Here is a 22,500-nt window from a genome sequence, read left to right as displayed (position 1 = left end):
CAAGGTGCAAGCACGGAGGCACAGTTTCGGAGAACAATAGGACCCCATCAGATCCATAAGCCTTCCGAGGGTTTAGGCCAGCGAGGGCATGGAAAACATCATTGCGAAGAATTTTAATAGGTGGCATGAAGTAGTCAGAGGGTGGAGGAGAGGGAGGAACAAGCCCAGATTCGTCCAAGGTAGAGTTTTTAGCAAAGGTTTGAACAAAGAGTTCAGCTTTAGAAATAGATGTGATAGCAGAGGTACCATCTGGTTGAAATAGAGGAGGGAAAGAAGAAGAAGCAAAGTTATTGGATATATTTTTGGCTAGATGCCAGAAATCACAAGGAGAGTTAGATCTTGAAAGGTTTTGACATTTTCTGTTAATGAAGGAGTTTTTGGCTAGTTGGAGAACAGACTTGGCATGGTTCCGGGCAGAAATATAAAGTGCATGAGATTCTGGTGATGGAAGGCTTAAGTACCTTTTGTGGGCCACCTCTTTATCATGTATAGCACGAGAACAAGCTATGTTAAACCAAGGTTTAGAAGGTTTAGGACGAGAAAAAGAGTGAGGAATGTATGCCTCCATACCAGACACTATCACATCTGTTATGTGCTCAGCACAACAAAGATGGGTTTCTGACACGGAAGCAGTAGTCATTCCAAGGAAAATCAGCAAAATACCTCCTCAGGTCCCCCCAACTAGCAGAGGCAAAACGCCAGAGGCACCTTTGCTTAGGGGGATCCTGAGGAGGGATTGGAGTGATAGGACAAGATAAAGATATGAGATTGTGATCGGAGGAGCCCAACGGAGAAGAAAGGGTGACAGCATAAGCAGAAGGATTAGAGGTCAGGAAAAGGTCAAGAATGTTGGGCGTATCTCCAAGACGGTCAGGGATACGAGTAGGGTGTTGCACCAATTGCTCTAGGTCATGGAGGATAGCAAAGTTGTAGGCTTGTTCACCAGGATTGTCAGTGAAGGGAGAGGAAAGCCAAAGCTGGTGGTGAACACTGAAGTCTCCAAGAATGGAGATCTCTGCAAAAGGGAAGAGGGTCAGAATGTGCTCCACTTTGGAAGTTAAGTAGTCAAAGAATTTCTTATAGTCAGAGGAGTTAGGTGAGAGGTATACAGCACAGATAAATTTAGTATGAGAGTGACTTTGTAGTCGTAGCCAGATGGTGGAAAACTCGGAAGTTTCAAGAGGTTCTGCTCTAGATAGCTACAAAACTTTGTCAAGAGTAATCCTCTGTGTTCAAAGGTGCCTTTTCACTTTTCATCATAGATGACCTTTCTTTATACGATGTCCAACGAAGGCATCATCTGCATAATGGGATTCACAGTTTTATTAATTAATTAAGAATGTTATCTGAATCAGTATTGAATCGGTCTAAACAACTTTTTTCCATTAATTGCTGCCAACCATAGGAGCATAGTGTTTACATCCTCAAAGATAGTAATAATTAGTAGTGAGGTGTTGTACATCTCATTATCTTAGGTACTGTTCCATGCAGTAATAAATTACGTTCCTGAACAGAATTAATGACCCAGTTGCTCCAAAATATAATTGGAACCATGTCTTCTATTTCTCTCTCCACCTAGCCGCAGAGAAAGGATTTTGAAACCAAGAAAAAGCAGACAGTCGCTTGACGTCAAGTGGCATTGTTGTGAAGACCGCTCTGTTTCGTGTCACCGAATATTTTTTAACAGTTTTCACATAGGAAAACATGCAGGAAATGCCGGATAGTGAACAGATTTTTAAAGCAAAAGAGAATGAGAAGCTGACAGATATTTCAATGAGTACAGAGATAGTGGAACAGGTGATGGATAGACTGAAAATTCAAGTTATCAGAACTAGACAAAATATATCCCAGAGTACTTAAGGAATACAAAGAGGTTATTCATGAATCGTTAGTTACTGTCTTCAGGAAATCACTACACTCAAAAGGGGTACCAGTAATGTGAAGGCAGGCGAATATAGTATCATTCTCTAAGAAAGGAGATAAAACGTTAGTATCCAGTTATAAACTTGTCAGCTTAATTTCAGTAATGGAATCAATAATCGCGAGGAAGTTTAGGGAGCATTTTCATAACTATAAATTGATAAATCCTCACAGCATGACTTCACGAAGGGGGAAGTCTTGCTTTACAAACTTGTTGAGTTTTTACATTAAAGTCTACGATGCAGCACACATTATAGAGGGTTATGACATCTTATACCTGGACTTTAGTAAAGTGTTCGAGAAGGTACATCATCAGAGGCTCCCATGATATAGATGGGAAGGTGTTAAGCTGGATAAGATTGTGGTTAGGCGACAGAGAGCTGTAATAAACAGCTTTAAATCCGAGTGGGGTCAAGTAATTAGTGGAGTGCCACATAAATTAGTTTTAAGACCATTGTTATTACTAATATGATATTAATGACTTGAACAATGATATTAGTAGTGATTTTAGTTAATTTGTAATGGCATGAAGATATATTGATTAGGTCACATTAGGATGCCATCGCCTTGCAAGCAGATTTGGATAGGATCAACAAATGGACAGATAAATGGCAAATGTAGTTTAATATTAACATATACAAAGTACTTTTTGTAGATAGAAGAAACCCACACCCTGGTGAGTTCGGGGCGCGAAAAAAAAAAAAAAAAAAAAAAAAAAATATATATATATATATATATATATATATATATATATATATATATATATATATATATATATATATATATATATATATATATATATATATATATATATATATATATATATATATATATATTTTTTTTTTTTTTTTTTTTTTCGCGCCCCGAACTCACCAGGGTGTGGGTTTCTTCTATCTACAAAATCCCGTATATCCATCCCGTATAGAACAATAAGATCACAAAAATATGACCCTAAATGGATGACTGCTAGGTTAAAACATTATATAGGGCGTAAGAGAAGTATATATAGGAGATTAAGGGCAGGTGAAGAAGTTTTAAGGACACAATATAATGAATTAGTTAGAACAGTCAGGAAGTTAACGAGGAAAGCTAAGGACAATAAATCAAAGGTAGCCAGACAGGCGAAGACGGACCCCAAGGGATTTTATCAGGTATACAGGACGAAGAATAAGGATACTGTAGGTCCATTAAAGGCAGCAGATGGGGAGCAGGTTAGTTCTGGGGAGGAGATTAGTAAACTTCTGAATGATTATTTTTTAACTGTCTTCACCCAGGAAAACATACAGGATATGCCAGATAGTGAACAGGTGTTTAGAGCAGATGAGAATGAGAAGCTGACAGTTATTTCCATAACTAGGGAGATAGTGGAACAGGAGATAGATAGGCTAAAAAAGTTCAAGTCACCAGGACCTGATGAAATATACCCCAGAGTACTTAAGGAATGTAAAGAGATTATTAGTGAGCCGTTAGTTTTTGTCTTTAGGAAATCACTGGAGTCGGGTGAGGTACCAGTAATGTGGAGGCAGGCTAATGTAGTACCCATCTTTAAGAAAGGAGATAAAACTTTAGCGTCTAATTATAGACCTGTCAGCTTAACTTCAGTTGTAGGTAAAATGTTAGAGTCAATAATAGCGAGGAACATTAGGGAACATTTAGACAAACATAACTTGATAAATCAGTCACAGCATGGCTTCACGAAGGGGAAGTCTTGCCTGACAAACTTGTTAAGTTTTTACAGTAAGGTGTACGAGGCAGTAGATAATGGTGATAGTTATGATCTCATATATCTGGACTTTAGTAAAGCATTTGACAAGGTATCCCATCAAAGGCTCCTGAGAAAGGTTAGGGCACACGGGATAGATGGGAAGGTGTTAGGCTGGATAGAGTCATGGCTTAGTGACAGGCGACAGAGAGTGGTAATAAACGGCTCGAAATCCGAGTGGGGTCATGTAATTAGTGGGGTGCAACAGGGATCAGTATTAGGGCCATTGTTATTTCTAATGTATATCAATGACTTGGATAGTAGAATTAGTAGTGATGTTAGTAAATTTGCGGATGACACAAAGATAGCTAGATTAATTAGGTCAGAATCGGATGCCATCGCCTTGCAGGCAGACTTAGATAGAATGAATGAATGGACGGATAGATGGCAAATGCAATTCAATATCAATAAATGCAAAGTGCTTAGCGTAGGTAGAGGAAACCCACACAATAGGTACTTAACTTCCAAAGTGGAGCACATTCTGACCCTCTTCCCTTTTGCAGAGATCTCCATTCTTGGAGACTTCAATGTTCACCACCAGCTTTGGCTTTCCTCTCCCTTCACTGACCATCCTGGTGAACTAGCCTACAACTTTGCTATCCTCCATGACCTAGAGCAATTGGTGCAACACCCTACTCGTATTCCTGACCGTCTTGGAGATACGCCCAACATTCTTGACCTTTTCCTGACCTCTAATCCTTCTGCTTATGCTGTCACCCTTTCTTCTCCGTTGGGCTCCTCCGATCACAATCTCATATCCTTATCTTGTCCTATCACTCCAATACCTCCTCAGGATCCCCCTAAGCGAAGGTGCCTCTGGCGTTTTGCCTCTGCTAGTTGGGGGGATCTGAGGCGGTATTTTGCTGATTTTCCTTGGAATGACTACTGCTTCCGTGTCAGAGACCCGTCTTTGTGTGCTGAGCGCATAACAGAGGTGATAGTGTCTGGCATGGAGGCGTACATTCCTCACTCTTTTTCTCGTCCTAAACCTTCTAAACCTTGGTTTAACACAGCTTGTTCTCGTGCTATACATGATAGAGAGGTGGCCCACAAAAGGTACTTAAGCCTTCCTTCACCAGAATCTCATGCACTTTATATTTCTGCCCGGAACCATGCCAAGTCTGTTCTCCAACTAGCCAAAAACTCCTTCATTAACAGAAAATGTCAAAACCTTTCAAGATCTAACTCCCCTCGTGATTTCTGGCATCTAGCCAAAAATATCTCCAATAACTTTGCTTCTTCTTCTTTTCCTCCTCTACTTCAACCAGATGGCACCACTGCTATCACATCTATTTCTAAAGCTGAACTCTTTGCTCAAACCTTTGCTAAAAACTCTACCTTCGACGATTCTGGGCTTGTTCCTCTCTCTCCTCCACCCTCTGACTACTTCATGCCTCATATTAAAATTCTTCGTAATGATGTTTTCCATGCCCTCGCTGGCCTAAACCCTCGGAAGGCTTATGGACCTGATGGGGTCCCTCCTATTGTTCTCCGAAACTGTGCCTCCGTGTTTGCACCTTGCCTAGTCAAACTCTTTCAGCTCTATCTGTCAACATCTACCTTTCCTTCTTGCTGGAAGTTTGCCTACATTCAACCTGTTCCTAAAAAGGGTGACCGTTCTAATCCCTCAAACTACCGTCCTATTGCTTTAATTTCCTGCTGTCTAAAGTTTTTTTAATCTATCCTCAACAGGAAGATTTTTAAACATCTATCACTTGACAACCTTCTATCAGATCGCCAGTATGGGTTCCGTCAAGGCCGCTCTACTGGTGATCTTCTGGCTTTCCTTACTGAGTCTTGGTCATCCTCTTTTAGAGATTTTGGTGAAACTTTTGCTGTTGCCTTGGACATATCAAAAGCTTTTGATAGAGTCTGGCACAAAGCTTTGATTTCCAAACTACCCTCCTACGGTTTCTATCCTTCTCTCTGTAACTTCATCTCAAGTTTCCTTTCTGACCGTTCTATTGCTGCTGTGGTAGACGGTCACTGTTCTTCTCCTAAATCTATTAACAGTGGTGTTCCTCAGGGTTCTGTCCTGTCACCCACTCTCTTCTTATTATTCATTAATGATCTTCTAAACCAAACTTCTTGTCCTATCCACTCCTATGCTGATGATACCACCCTGCACTTTTCCACGTCTTTTCATAGACGTCCAATCCTTCAGGAGGTAAACATATCACGCAGGGAAGCCACAGAACGCCTGACTTCTGATCTTTCTAAAATTTCTGATTGGGGCAGAGCAAACTTGGTATTGTTCAATGCCTCAAAAACTCAATTCCTCCATCTATCAACTCGACACAATCTTCCAGACAACTATCCCCTCTTCTTCAATGACACTCAACTGTCCCCCTCTTCTACACTGAACATCCTCGGTCTGTCGTTTACTTATAATCTGAACTGGAAACTTTATATCTCATCTCTAGCTAAAACAGCTTCTATGAAGTTAGGTGTTCTGAGACGTCTCCGCCAGTTTTTCTCACCCCCCCAGCTGCTAACTCTGTACAAGGGCCTTATCCGTCCATGTATGGAGTATGCTTCACATGTCTGGGGGGGTTCCACTCATACTGCTGTTCTAGACAGGGTGGAATGAAAAGCTTTTCGTCTCATCAACTCCTCTCCTCTAACTGACTGTCTTCAGCCTCTCTCTCACCGCCGCAATGTTGCATCTCTAGCTGTCTTCTACCGCTATTTTCATGCTAACTGCTCTTCTGATCTTGCTAACTGCATGCCTCCCCTCCTTCCGCGGCCTCGCTGCACAAGACTTTCTTCTTTCTCTCACTCCTATTTTGTCCACCTCTCTAACGCAAGAGTTAACCAGTATTCTCAATCATTCATCCCTTTCTCTGGTAAACTCTGGAACTCCTTGCCTGCTTCTGTATTTCCACCTTCCTATGACTTGAATTCCTTCAAGAGGGAGGTTTCAAGACACTTATCCACCAATTTTTGACCACTGCTTTGACCCTTTTTAAGGGACTGGCATTTCAGTGGGCATTTTTTTTTATTAGATTTTTGTTGCCCTTGGCCAGTGTCCTTCCTACATAAAAAAAAAAAAAAAAAAAAAAAACATTAGACAACCAAACTCTGGTAGGTACAGGATACGAGAAAGATTTAGGAGTTATAGTTAGCTCTGAACTCCGTCTAGGGAAACAATGCATAGAAGCCAGAAACAAGGCAAATAGGATAATAGGATTCATTTTTATGAGTGTTAAAAGTAGAAGGCCGGGAGTAATATTAAAGTTATACTTGGCGCTGGTCAGACTTCATCTAGACTACGCGGTGCAGTTCTGGTCCCCACATTACAGGAAAGATATAGGTCTATTAAAATCAGTACAGAGGAAAATGACTAAAAGGATACAGGGGATGAGGAGTATCCCTTACGAGACGAGGTTGAAGCTGTTAAATTTACATTCTTTAGAGAGACGTAGGTTAAGAGGGGACCTGATAGAAGTCTTTAAGTGGTATAAGGGTTATAACAAGGGAGATGTAAGCAAAATTCTTAGGATCAGCAACCAGGGTAGAACAAGAAATAACGGGTTCAAGCTTGAAAAATTTAGGTTTAGGAGGGAGATAGCAAAAAATTGGTTCTCAAATAGAGTGGTAGATGAATGGAACGGACTCAGTAATCATGTAGTTAGTGCTAGAACACTAGAGAGCTTTAAGAGAAGATTAGACAAGTTTATGGATGGGGATAGCAGATGGAAATAGGTAGGTGTGTTTCATACAGGGACTGCCACGTGTAAGCCTGGTCGCTTCTTGCAGCTTCCCTTATTTCTTATGTTCTTATGTTCTTATGTTGAAACTAGAAGTCCCGAAGTAATATTACAACTGTATTTGGCTCTAGTCAGACCCCATCTAGACTATTTTGTGCAGTTCTAGTCCCCATATTACAGGAAGGAAATTATAATCAGTACAAAGAAGAATGACTAAAAGGATGCAGGGGATGAGAGGTATTCCTTACGAAACGAGACTGAAACTTTTAAATTTACATTGCTTAGAGAGACGTAGGTTTAGAGGAGACCCTATAGAAGAGTTTAAGTGCTATAGAGGTTATAACAATGGTGACGTAAACAAAATTTTCAGGATTAGTATTTATGATATAACAAGAAATAATGAATTAAGGCTTGAAAAAAAAAGTTTCAATACAGAGATAGGAAGGAATTAGTTTTCAATTAGAGTGGTAGATGAATTGAAGGGACTGATTAATATTGTTGTTAGTGCTGAGTAATTAGGAAACTTTAAAGGAAAATTAGAGAAATTTATGAATGGCTACGATAGGTGGGTATGTTTCATACAGGGACTGCAACGTATAGGCTTTATGGCTTCTTGCAGCTTCCCTTATTTTCTTATGTTTTAATGTTCTTAATTGTCATTTTTCACTACTGCGAAACATTTCTTGCTCTCGTCACCATGGTCTCTTGTTAGTTGTCATTAATTAAGTCTGACAATGTACCCATACGGTATCAGAGACGCGTAATGACCAGCCTACCTGCGTCGTGTTTGCTGTCTTGTTTCTGGAGACGGAAAACACATTTTTAACATTTTCAGTAAATAAGTACATGACACACCTTCTCTTGGGGTCTACTGTTTTTAGAGTAAGCCTAAGCCTTTCTTCGAGAGTACAGCACTAAGTTTAGTATACAAACATAAAATGAAGCGGTGCTTATAAAGGCACTCTTAAACGTCACGAGCACAAATCAGATTGGTGTCCCACAATGCTGTCTGCTCTTAGATTTCGATGATGAACTTCTCACCTACAAAACTACCATGACTCATCACTCAGCGATACATGAAATGGCATCAGTTTTGCTTTCAATAAAAAAAAATAAAAAATGATAATAATAATAAAGTCAATATTGATCCAGATCACTTTCAGTTTATCGATACCAGTTGTGTCGCCTTCTCAGGAGGAGGCAGTAGACTCCTGCTAAAACGAAAATTACTCCCAGTGAGATCTGAGGCACTGGTTTAGGGGGTGCTGTGGACTTACCAATAACCAAGCTGTGACAACACAAGTTGATAGTCACAGCCTGCCCTCTAGAGACAACTCTCATCCTTCACATAAAATTATATGCTCCTAATTACACACACACCCTTCACTCAGACTTCTAAATTGAATTAGGAGGAGGCAGTAAACGCCTTGCCGAAACGAAAATTACTCCTAGTGACGTCTTAAGCACTGGATCAAAAGGTTCAGTGAACTTTGCATTAAACCCAGCTGTGATCTCACTGAACGTTTCCCTTTATGTGACTCCTACCTCTGTGTGTTCTACTGTGACAGCGATGTGTCAGTGGGCATAGCTTGGTACTGGAGTCGACTATTTTCTTTCTCAATATTCATCACTCAGAACATTCTTGTACAAGTAGGTCATCAAAGTTCGTCTGGCGTTTTGCGATTTATTTAGATAAATAAATTGTCTTTACAGCCTAACAACAGTGCACTTCTTTACTACTCATTCACGCGATTAAGATTATAAGCAAAGTTATTATGACTCCTGTGTCTTGGTCAGAGTCTAAGTCTATGAATAGCTCGTGACAGAGCGACACGGGTTGTGCGTTTGTAATATCTTAGTGTCTAGCTGCTACTGACGCTAAAGTGACTTGAGGATTGTCCGAGAGGTGCCTAAGCATACGTCATAGATTTCCATAGCCAATAATATCAAGCAAAATGAATGACGTTTCAATCTCCACCCAATGGGAGGTAAGCTTTTAACGAGCGGAATGGGCATAAAACAAACCGATTGTTTATAGTTAAGCTTCGCTGCTATCAGTTCAACGTCCTGTTCACCTCTTGCACAATTCTTCTAATACTGGCGTTAGATTCTCTAACGCGTCTCTAATTTCCTTCTAATTCTACTCCTATATCTATTATTTTTCATGCAAGGTAGTGCCTATTACAGGGCTCGGCAGCTACCGTTTGTCGTCCCGACAAAATTGTTATGCAATAAATCATATTTACAATATTACATGCTTGCTGTTCTTTACATACCTATAACAGGGTTACGGCACGGAAATGTGTTTCATTGCAATGGATGATTTCTTGAGTTTCTTGTACAAAAGTATTATTGCTATTGTGCTTAACGTGACTATCAAGACAAATGGAAGTATATATATTATATACCACATAATACCTGTGTGTGTTTTTGACACTTGCGTTACTTTTCTTGTTAAACTTTCTGATTTTCAAAGGAGGAGTTCTGTCTGGGAATTTCATTGTAATGTCCTGTAAAATATTTTATCTATTAAGTACAATAATCTTTTTTTCTTATTTGATACGGTTGTGAGTGTGGGGCTATGAAGTTCACAGTGATCTGGTACACGATATAAGCCTTCTATTAATGCTATCTGAAGTTGAAATCCTGGGCATATGACTGATACAGTTGTCTTGTTTGGAAAATATAAGTAGTGAGATTCCTGGATATTTTCATGACGTGGTGTGGGAATTTCTTCCTTAAGATGACAATTACGTACAATGGATATATTTTTCACCAAGGATGCGGCACATGAGTGACTCAATGCTTCATTGAAAGTAAAATAAGTCGCTGAGCAAATGTACAGGTCAACGTTAGTTTTCTTACAGTTCAATAGATCATCATTTACTATTACATTTTCTTTCAAACCATTTATGGATAGGATGTAATTTGTTGGAGATACCAGTATCAACTTATATCAATATCAACGATTACAATGGAACTATTAAATTTCATTGGTAAAGGAATCAGATTATACATGTGATATCTCAATTCTGATGAAAATGGTATGTCAATGAGTACTCCAGTATAATTTATAAATATATTAAGTATGGGATAATATAGAGCAATATTGTTTGAATTAAAGAAAGGTTGAAAATTCCACTCATATTTTGCTTGTTGAGTTATGTTTAGAAGTTGTGATATTGAAAATAATGTGTATGTAACATCTCCAGCATTAGCCATAACTAAGTTTTGAATTAACTGTTCCATTTCAGCATTTAGTTCATTTATCTTAATGTGCAACTGATCTAAGACCATGAAAATTTCCATGGATTCCTTCACATTAGAGTTTTCTACACTTAAGCTTTCTATGCTATTAATCATTTAATCTATGGTAAGTTGTATATCTTTTGTTTCTTCTTGTAAAAAATCGATTCTGGACACTAAGTTTTGTAGATTATTTACATTTGAGCGAAGTTATGCATACAAAACCAATATTTGCTACTCCAAGACCTACTAAAGATCCGATCGCTATTGCGATACGTACTCCTCTTTTGCTTTTGCTATTTAGGAAGTTATTTTCTATTTTGGTGATCGTCTGTATAGCATCTAATTTCTTCTCTAATCTCACATTGGATATCTCACTAATTATCAATTTGTCTTTTACCATCTGTATGCTGTTATTGATATGTCTGATATTTTCTCTTACAACATTTATATTGTCAAATTTCAATAGTACTCTTACTGAGTGGTTCACAATGATCATGTCGCCGATTTTTCTTACTAAAGCTCCGGGCCTCACAGGGTCCCAGGCTGTTGCTAGAGCCACTAGCACCTGTAAAAAAAATAACAATCTATGTTCAACTCATTCAATATTTCTTTAACATACTCATAAAATTAAGTTTCTAATGATGGTTCATTGGTGCAAATTAATGGCAAAACTTGTTTTCTATGACTTCTTAATTTTTTTCTTGTAAGCATGGCTTTCGTCGTTTGCTGCGTGGTGACTTGTTTCTGTCTGTGCACTATCTGTTCCTGTTTCTACATTATTTGTGTCTGTTTCTGTCTTGTTTGTTTCTGTGCTATTTGTTTCATCACTATTTATGACTGCATATTCACCAAATTCATTCATGTTTGTCTGTTTGAGCTCATCTGCATGGCGTACACTGATATCACCAGTTTCCAAATATCATATTGTGAATTTATTTACACTATCTGGTGCAATGACTATACGGACCCTTGAACTTGGGCGAAAGTTTGTTGCTATTTCCTATTGGCATGTGTAGTTTGACCATGACTATATCTCCTGGCTGTAGTTTTATGTCTCATGCCCTTTTATGTTGTTGTTTTGTTAAGTCTTGTGAGTACTGTTTCATGTGATCTCTGATACGTTGGTAAATTTCCTTGAATCTTTTTTATTCTAGTTAGTATGAAATCATCGTAATTATAGACATGACGCGGTTCTGACTCGAGAAGTGAGTACGGTAAATTCTTATCCTCTCGAAAAAAAAATAATATAATGTGGTATTTCATCAGTGGCTGAATTGAATTGTGTGTTCAAAGCACATGTGACGTGCGGGATCCATGTGTCCCACGTAATGCTGTGTCGATTTATCAATGTACGTACACAAGTGATGACTTTTCTAATAAGTCTTTTCACAATTCCGTTACTTTCCAGTTTGTAGGCGTGTACATTTATTATTATTATTATTATTATTATTATTATTATTATTATTATTATTATTATTATTATTATTATTATATTTTATTATTATTATTTTTTTTCATGTTGAAAATGCGACATATTTCTGCTAGAATAGCGTTATTAAATTCAAGACCATTGTCATTGATGATAGTTTTTGGGGTTGTGTATGGACAAATTACTTTTTCAAATATAGTTGTAGGGATTGTCTCTGCTTTCTTGTTTTCCATTGGATGTAAAATGCAAAATCTGGAGAAATAATGGATGATTACTAGTAAATATTTAAATCCATTTTCAGATAGGGGCAACTCCAAAGTATCAAGGTGAATTTTATCCGACGGTTTCTCAGGAATTGGTGGTGGTGTGCGTGTGTGTCCTTTTGTTTCTGCGCAAACGTTACAATTATCTATATGACTGTAGATTTGTTTTATCATGTCTGTCCAATAGTACTTCAGTTGTGTTTGTCTATAAGTCTTTTCTTGTCCTGGGTGAGAATTAGTTGCACAACCATGAATGAAGTGTAAGACATTTGGTACCAACTCTTTGGGTATAACTAACTGTTTCACTTTTCTACGTGATACTCCTTTGCATGTTATTTCGGTATTGGGGTATAGCAATCCATTATGTAATTGGAATTCCGATAGTTTATATTTCTTTGGTAGTGTCTGTGCTTCTCTGTCTATATTACTTTCAAGGTGCTCTATTATTTGCTTCAAAGTGTCATCTTTTTTTCTGTTCTGAGTATACAAGTTCATTGTATAATGGATACTGCATACTACACTATTTACTTCTCTGTGTGAGACTATGTTTCGTGATAGGGCATCGGCTGCTGTATTTTTCTTTCCTGGTATGTATTCAAAGTTTATTTCATAATTCTGCAGTGTCACAAACCAGTGTGCTAAGCGTCCTCTTAATTTTTTTTGTGTTTAAAGAGATTTTGAATTGCGGTGTGGTCTGTCCACACTCTAATCTTGTAACCTAATATGATATCTCTGAAGTGTTCTATGCAATAAATAACTGCTAAAGTCTCGCGTTCTGTGATGCTATATAGTTCTTTTTCTGCAGCTGTGCAAAGTTTGGAAGCATATGCAATTGAGTGTGGATTACCATTTCTTTCCTGCATTAGTATTCCTCCTAACCCTATGTCAGAGGCATCTGTACACAAGATTAACTTTTTTGTGTTACCTGGGAAAATCAATAGTGGCGAACTTGTGTGTTTCAAATGCTTTGGTTTTGGAAGGACCCCAAGAGGATGTAGTATTCCTTTTCAGGAGTGAACTCAATGGTTGTGCTATGTCAGTGTAATTCTTGATGAATTTTCTATAATATCCTGTCACTCTTAAGAAACTTCTTACTTTTTCAACCGAGGTTGGTTGAGGAAATTGTTTTACGACGTCTACCTTTGAATGTACTGTTCTCAGACCTTGGCTGTCTATTTGATGACCCAAGTAAGTTACTTTCTCCCGTAGAAAGCGACATTTTTCCAACTTGATCTTTAATCCTGCTGATACAAATCTGGTGAAGACTTGGTTTAGCTTGTGAAAGTGTTCTTCTTCTGTCTGTGAAACTATTAAAATGTCATCAAGGAAAACACAAGCAGTCTTCCCAATCAAACCTTGTAGGACATTGTTCATTAATCTCATATAAGTAAGTGCTGTTCGATAAACCGAAAGGCATTCTACGAAAGTGATAGTGACCTCTTGGTGTAGAAAATGCTGTCAGTGGATGTAAAGCTTCATCGAGCTCAATTTGCCAAAATGCAGATTTTATGTCAATTGTACTAAATAACTTATTTGAAGTGCTTAGACTTCGAAGAACATCCGAAATGACTGGAAGTGGAAGTCTGTCTGGAATGGTTTTCTTGTTGAGTTCCTTTAATCAATCACTGGTCTCATGGTGCCGTTCGGTTTGGGCACAAGTATTACTGGAAAATTCCACTCACTGTCAATAGGTTCTATGACATCTTGTGACAACATATCTTCAATCAATTTATCAACAGTGGCAAGTTTAGAATGAGGTAGTTTATATGCGGGAACGTAAATAGGCTGTGTTCCTGGCTTGAGTTTGATTTTGTGCTGCAATAGAGTTGTTTCTTTCTCGAGTTCTAGTTCTAGTCTCAAGTTCTTTCTCAAGATTTGGACGACTAGTGGGAGCGAGGTGTTTCATTATCTCTTTCTCACTCTGTGAGGATTCTTATAGCGAAAACACTTGTGCTATTTGTTCATCTTTATCAGAGCTAAGATCTTGATTATTGATTATTTCTACAGCTTTACTGACTTGGAAACGTCCTATCTCTGTTCCTTTTTTAATAGGTACGTCTGTGTGAAGCGTGTTGATGACAAATACTTCAGATTTACCCCTATTTATATGAAAAAGACCATTTTCTAAGTTTATTCCACGAACTCGCGACGACTCACTTAAGGCAATCGCTGTCACATGGTCACTTATTCCTTTTAGACTAACCTTTACCTTGCAAATCGACTGAGCCTGCAACAGCGTGCACTCTGTTACAGAACCTGAAATAATTTTCAAGGATTCGGTTGGTGCATGTTGTTTGATCTTTTGGGTTGTCAGTGGGGAATTTGTCTTTTCATGACGATCCGTAGGAATGCGATTCTCGTCAAGTACTGGTGATGAATTGTTTAAGTACCGCTCTGCCACTTTATTATCTGAGGGAAATGTGTTTACTTCAGTCTTAGGATGCTGACTAACTGGTGCCACGACATCTTGGCTGTGGGTGTTAACAAATGGTAGAAACTTGTAAGATATTTTAACTCCTTTCGCAGGGAAGATAATTATGTTTTCATCTCGCATTGTGTCATATCCAATGAGTAAGTTTCCTGGGAACGCTTGCTGTTCTACCACAACAGCTGTTAATTCAAACATGTAATAGTTTCCAAAAGTTACAGTTATCTGTGTTTCTCCTACAGGTGTAAGTTGTTTCCTGTGACTCCCTGAATGTTGAATGTGGTTGGCTCAATAATGACCGAACCAGGTTTCGCTTTTCTTAGAAAATTTAGACTGATTACGTTAATACGTGCTCCTGTGTCTAGAAACATGTGATTGGGTTCATCGAACACTCGTCCGGCTAAGAGCGGACCTCCGGAGTTGTCATTTATATAGATAACTTCCTTTACTTTCTGGCTTTTATCTAAGTTGGAATGCGATCACTGTACTTTTATTTCCTGGTTTTGATCTAAATTGTGGATAGTTGACCGTGTGTTGGCTTCTGATGAAGTGACTACGTTGTACCATTTTTCTCTTTATGGCCATTGTAAAAATTCTGACATTTAGCACGACATTCTGCTGTCCTGTGCCCTATTCTGTGATGATAAGTACACCAAGAGGATTTCTACATACTGATTCTTTGTGACCTTTATACTGACAGTTAGAACAGGTGATATTAGTGTAGCAGTCCCTTGATGAGTGTCCAAGTTTGTGGCAATTGTAACATTCAATTGTTTGTCTTTGTCTAGAGGGACTCCTACCTCAATGGGGTGTTGATGCTCTGGTTCTAGATTGTGATCGTCCTTGCCTTTGTGTGGTTGGTGTGCGTGAGTCTGAGCTAGCAGCTAACACATATGTGCTGCATGCAGAATCTATTTCTGCATAACCTTTGAGTAGGCAATCTACCTCACCTGGCTGTATGTTTGGCTTGATGTCTTTATAAAGTCTTTCCTGTACTACACCCTTGTTTGATCTGACAACTTGTGCTAGCATCATAACGAGAGCCATGTTTTTCAATGAAATCTGTTTGGGTTTATTTTTCACAGACCAATCTGAGTTTTCAAAGATTGCTTCGATGCCTCTTACTTGTGTATCCAACCTTGAAATGAATGCTGTTTGTGTCTCGTTTTGTTCTGGTGCTGTTTTCAGAAACTTGACCATGGTGCGTATTGGATCTCTATCACTTTTTATTGTGAAGTGCTTTTTAAAAGCTTTGATATACTCATTAAATGTTTTGATGTTGTCTAAATGTGAATATACTATGACGTGACGAGCTGTGCCCTTAACAGCGTCAATGTGTTCTTTGAAGCATTATATTTTTAAGTTATCCTCAACAATACCTTTGTTTTTGTTTTTTTTATCAAACTTTCTATTATTTTTACATACTGATTTAAATCAATAGTATTAGGTTCTCCACTGAATTTGAAGATATCAGCAACTGTGGTGATGACTGAATGTTTTACTACGTTAGAGTTTATCATGGTGGAGTTTCTACTCTCAAGTAAAGCTCATAAACTGCGAGTAAAAGATAAGACTAGTTCGACTTGAAGCTTGACTAGGTGGTGGCATACATGTGTACAATTTACATACCTTGTCCTATGATGATTAGTACGTGTGATAATGTTGGGAGACGCTCTTCTTCAGTGGCACTCAACTGTCTCCCTCTTCTGCACTGAACATCCTCGGTCTGCCCTTTACTTATAAGCTAAGTTGAAAATCATATATCATCTCTAGCTAAAACAGGTTTTATGAAGTTAGGTGTTTCGTGAGCGCCAGTTTTTCTCACCTTGCCAGGTGCTAACTCCGTACCATATATGGAGTATGCTTCACATGTATGGGAGGGTTCCACTCATACCGCTATTTTGAGATGGGTGGATTCAAAAGTTTTTCGTCTTATCAACTCCTTTCCTCTAACAGACTGTTTTCAGTCTCTTTCTCATTGCCGCAATGTAGCATCTCTTGCTACCTTTTATCGCTATTTTCATATTAACTGCTCTTTTGATCTTGCATACTTTATGCCTCCCCTTCTCCCGCGGCCTTCCTGCACATGACTTTCTTCTTTCATCCATATACTCGTGTATATATATATATATATATATATATATATATATATATATATATATATATATATATATATATATATATATATATATATATATATATATATATATATATATATATATATATATATATATATATATATATATATATATATATATATATATATATATATATATATATATATATATATATATATATATATATGACGACTCGTATATTAGCCTCAGAATTCCAGCGTGGGTAGAGGACCACTAATGTCCTTAGGTCGGACTGCTCTTCTGTTATCGACCTTGACAATCCCCTTAACTTTTTCTTCATTTATGTAACATCCGCGGCCTTAGATATATTTTTCAATCTATACAACATCACCTCTTCTCTACTAAACTTCGTATTTTTTTTACCTCACCGAAACACAGTTGTCTGAGGCAACTGACAGTTGCTTATTTTTCTAATTCATCCTACCTTTTTTATCCTCTTTTTCGTTCAGAAAGCTTGATGTTACTTGTACGTGCGCAACGACTTAATTTGATCTCGTGCCCACGCTCCTGAGTCTTCCGAATTTTCCACCATTTGGGTTTAACTACATAGTCACTCTCAAAGTAAATTTCTGTTGTATGCCTCCCACCTAAGTAGTCTGAATATGAAAAAAAGGAAAAAAAAAAACTTGTTGACTTCCAAAGTGGAGGACAACCTGACACTTATCTTTGGTGGAAATCTCCATTTTTGGAAATGGCATGGAGGTGTACATTCCTCACTTTTTCTCTTCACATAAACCTTCCAAACCTTGGATTAACACAGCCTGCTCTCTTGCCATACATGGTAGAGAGGTGGCTCAGAACAGGTTCTTGAGTCTTCCATCACCTGAATCTCGTGCACTTTATATTTCTACCCGAAATTCTGCTCTCCAACTTGCCAAAACTCCTTCATTAATAAAAAGTGTCAAAATCTTTAAAGATTTAACTACTCTCGTGATATCTAGCACTAAGCCAAAAATATCTCCAATAACTGCTTTTCCATCTTCCCTTTTTTCTTTCTTTTTTTTTTTCAACCTGATGGCACCACTGTCATATCATCTATTTATAAAGCTCAACTCTTCGCTCAAACCTTTGCTAATAACTCTACCTTGCATGGTTCAGGGCTTGTCCCTTTTTCTCTTTGTCCCTCTAACTACTTCATTCTACTCATTAAGATCCTTTGCAGATATGTTTCCCATGCCCTGGCTGCCCTTATCCCTCGCAAGGCTTATGGACCTGATGGGGTCTTCCTATTGTTTTCTGAAACTGTGCCTCCGTGCTTGCACCTTGCCAACTCAAACTATTCCAGCTTTGTCTATCAACATCTAAATTTCTTTCTTGCTAGAGGTTTGCCTACATTTTGTTTGTGCCTAAAAAGGGTGACCGCTCTAATCCCTCAAACTACCATCCTATTCCTTTAATTACATGTCTCTCAACAGAATGATTTCTCCTTCTCTATGGTTTACGGTACGCATTTCATCGAATATATAACTAACCATGTATACTCACACTTAAGATGAAGGAAGCAGTAGACACCTGCCGAAAGCATAATTACTCCCAGTGAGGTCTAAAGCACTCTTCAGGGGGTGCTGTGAACTTATCATTAAACTCAACTGTGACCTCAGTGAACGTTTCCCTTTGTGTCTCACAAAACAAGAGGCCAGTCACAGCCTGCCCTCTAAAGACAACTCTCTTCCTCCACACAAAACTACAAGCACCTAATATCACACACACACCCTTCACTCAAAAATTTCAAAATTATCATGGCGACTCCGACACCAGCCTCGGAATCCCCATCTGGGGAGGGGACCATAAATGTCCCCAAGTCGGACTGCCTTTCTGTCGACAACCCTAAGTGTCTTGACACCCGCCTCAACTTTTTCTTCATTAACTTCTGCAACATTCGCGGTCTAAGATCTAATTTTCAATCTGTAGAACACCACCATTCCTCTTCTAAACTTCATCTTCTATTCCTCACTGAAACTCAAGTGTCTGAGGCAACAGACAGTAGCCCCTTTTCTGTTCCCTCCTACTTTCTCTATCCTCATTTTCGATGCAAAGCTGGATGTTGCGTTTATGTGCGCAATGACTTAACCTGCTCTCGTGCCCACGCTCTTGAATCTTCCGAGTTTTCCACCATCTGGCTACGACTACAGAGTCACTCTCAAACTAAATTTATCTGTGCTGTATACCTCTCACCTAACTCCTCTGACTATAAGAAATTATTTGACTACTTAACTTCCAAAGTGGAACACATTCTGATCCTCTTCTTTTTTGCAGAGATCTCCATTCTTGGAGACTTCAATGTTCACCACCAGATTAGGATTTCCTCTCCCTTCACTGACCATCCTGATGAACTAGCCTTCAACATTTCTATCCTCCACGACCTAGAGCAATTGGTACAACACCCTACTCGTATTCCTGATCGTCTTGGAGATACGGCCAACATTCTTGACCTTTTCCTGACCTCTAATCCTTCTGATTATGCTGTCGCCCTTTCTTCTCTGTTGGGTTCCTCCGATCACAATCTCATATCTGTATCTTGTCCTATCACTCCAATCCCTCCTCAGGATCCCCCTAAGCGAAGGTGCCTCTGGCATTTTGCCTCTGCTAGTTGGGGAGGGCCCTGAGGAGGTATTTTGCTGATTTTTTCCTTGGAATGACTACTGCTTCCATGTCAGAAACCCGTCTTTGTGTGCTGAGCACATAACAGAGCTGGCAGTGTCTGGCATGGAGATGTGCATTCCTCTCTCTTTTTCTCGACCTAAACCTTCCAAACCTTGGTTTAACACAGGTTGTTCTCGTGTTATATATGATAGCGAGGTGGTCCACAAAAGGTACTTAAGCTTACCATCACCAGAATTTCAGGCACATTATATTTCTGCCCGGAACCATACCAAGTTTGTTCTTCAACTAACCAAAAACCAAAAACATTTAGAGAAAGTGTCAAAACCTTTCAAGATCTAACTCCACTCGTGACTTCTGGCATTTAGACAAAAACATCTCCAATAACTTTGCTTCTTCTTCCTTTCCTCCTTTATTTCAACCAGATGGCACTACTAATATCTATTTCTAAAGCTGAACTCTTCGCTCAAACCTTTGCCAAAAAAAGCTACCTATTAAAATTCTTCGCAATGATGTTTTCCATGTCCTTGCTGGCCTAAACCCTCGGAAGGCTTATGGACCTGCTGGGGTCCCTCCTATTGTTCTCCAAAACTGTACATCCGTGCTTCCACCTTGCCTAATCAAACTCTTTCAGCTCTGTCTGTCAACATCTACCTTTCCTTCTTGCTGGAAGTTTGCCTACGTTAAACCTGTTCCTAAAAAGGGTGACCGTTCTAATCCCTCAAACTCCCGTATTGCTTTAATTTCCTGCCTATCTAAAGTTTTTTTTTTAATCTATCCTCAACAGGAAGGTTCTTAAACATTTCACAGTCTTCTATCTGATCGCCAATATGGGTTCCTTCAAGGCCGCTCTACTGGTGATCTTCTGGCTTTCCTTCCTGAGTCTTGGTCATCCTCTTTTAGAGATTTTGGTGAAACTTTTGCTGTTGCCTTGGACATATCAAAAAGCTTTTGATAGAGTCTGGCACAAAGCTTTAATTCCCAAACTACCTTCCTACGGCTTCAATCCTTCTCTTTGTAACTTCATCTCAAGTATCCTTTCTGACTGTTCTATTGCTGCAGTGTTAGACGGTCACTGTTCTTCTCCTAAATCTATTAACAGTGGTGTTCCTCAGGGTTCTGTCCTGTCTCTCTTCTTATTATTCATCAATAATCTTCTAAACCAAACTTCTTGTCCTATCCACTCCTACACTGATGATACCACCCTGCACTTTTCCACGTCTTTTCATAGACGTCCAACATTTCAGGAAGTAAACATTTCACGTAGAGAAGCCACAGAACGCTTGACTTCTGATCTTTCTAAAATTTCAGATTGGGGCAGGGCAAACTTGGTATTGTTCAATGCCTCAAAAACTCAATTCATCCATATATCAACTTGACACAACCTTCCAGACAACTATTCTCTCTTCTTCAATGACACTCAACTGTCCCCCTCTTCTACATTATACATCCTCGGTCTGTCCTTTACTTATAATCTGAACTGGGAACTTCACATCTCATCTCTAGCTAAAACAGCTTCTATGAATTTAGGTGTTCTGAGACGTCTCCGCCAGTTTTTTCTCACTCCCCCCCCTTCCAGCTGCTAACTCTGTACAAGGGCCTCATCCGTCCATGTATGGAGTATGCTTCACATGTCTGAGGGGGTTCCACTCATACTGCTCTTCTAGACAGGGTGGAATCAAAAGCATTTCGTCTCATCAACTCCTCTCCTCTAACTGACTGTCTTCAGCCTCTCTCTCACCGCCGCAATGATGCATCTCTAGCTGTCTTCTACCGCTATTTTCACGCTAACTGCTCTTCTGATCTTGCTAATTGCATGCCTCCCCTCCTCCCGCGGCCTTGCTGCACAAGACTTTCTTCTTTCTCTCAACCCTATACTGTCCACCTCTCTAACGCAAGAGTTAACCAGTATTGTCAATCATTCATCCCTTTCTCTGGTAAACTCTGGAACTCCCTGCCTGCTTCTGTATTTCGACCTTCCTGTGATTTTGAATTCTTTCAAGAGGGAGTTTTCAAGAGACTTATTCATCAAATTTTTACCACTGCTTTGACCCTTTTATGGGACTGGCATTTCAGTGGGCATTTTTTTTTTATTGGATTTTTGTTGTCCTTGGCTAGTGTCCCTCCTACATAAAAAAAAAGTAGTATACTGACAAGACAGTCATACTAAATAAATAAATAAATAAATAAACTGGTGATTACTTAAGTACTGACTGGTTTTGTAACTTACTACTGTGCTACAAGCGCCGTGACGGTCCCCACAGGATCAGGACAGCCGACAGTGATATTGGATGAGTCAAAGTTCATCTATGATGTTCGGTTCTCATCATGCATATTATACTTAATATAGCCAGCCATCTCTGTTATACCTCTGTGAATCCTCTGGCAATACTAGAATAAGGAAATATATACAGCATAAATATTCACCATTGACAAAACAGAAAATAAATTCCAGTAATTAATCTGACCATCTACGCTTTGCAACAACCGTCTATTCGTTGATATTGCCAACTATCCCCTTACTAAAATCAGGACCCCTCTGACATCACAAAAGAAACAAAACTAGGCAGAAATAAAACAAATAGGCACGGATAAATTATACACCAAGAGGATCCAAGTTTACCCCACCACTGCATATACATCTTGACTGATTGTTGGGTTCTGCTAACTCAACGGATCTTTCAATAAGCGCTTAAAATTAGCACCCTGCATTCCGGGAATTAGTGAACTGAAAGTGGAATTACCTCAGTGGAAGAGGTTATAAGTGATTTAGTAATTTAGCAGTTTACCTATATATTTGTTTACTTATTCAATAATAACGGTGTGTTCAAATATGGGCGGTAAATGTGTTTAACAAAACAAACTGACTTACTGTGAGGGGCAGATTGTTAAGAATGAATATAACATGTGAGTTGAGCATGTGTCTTAAGTAGCACAAGTGAGTGGTTTACTGAATAGATTCGTGATTTCTTATTTTATTAAAATTTATATTGACGGTGT

The sequence above is a fragment of the Scylla paramamosain genome, chromosome 19 (genome assembly GCF_035594125.1).
Source record: "Scylla paramamosain isolate STU-SP2022 chromosome 19, ASM3559412v1, whole genome shotgun sequence".
NCBI lineage: Eukaryota > Metazoa > Arthropoda > Malacostraca > Decapoda > Portunidae > Scylla > Scylla paramamosain.
This window is presented reverse-complemented; position numbering follows the sequence as displayed.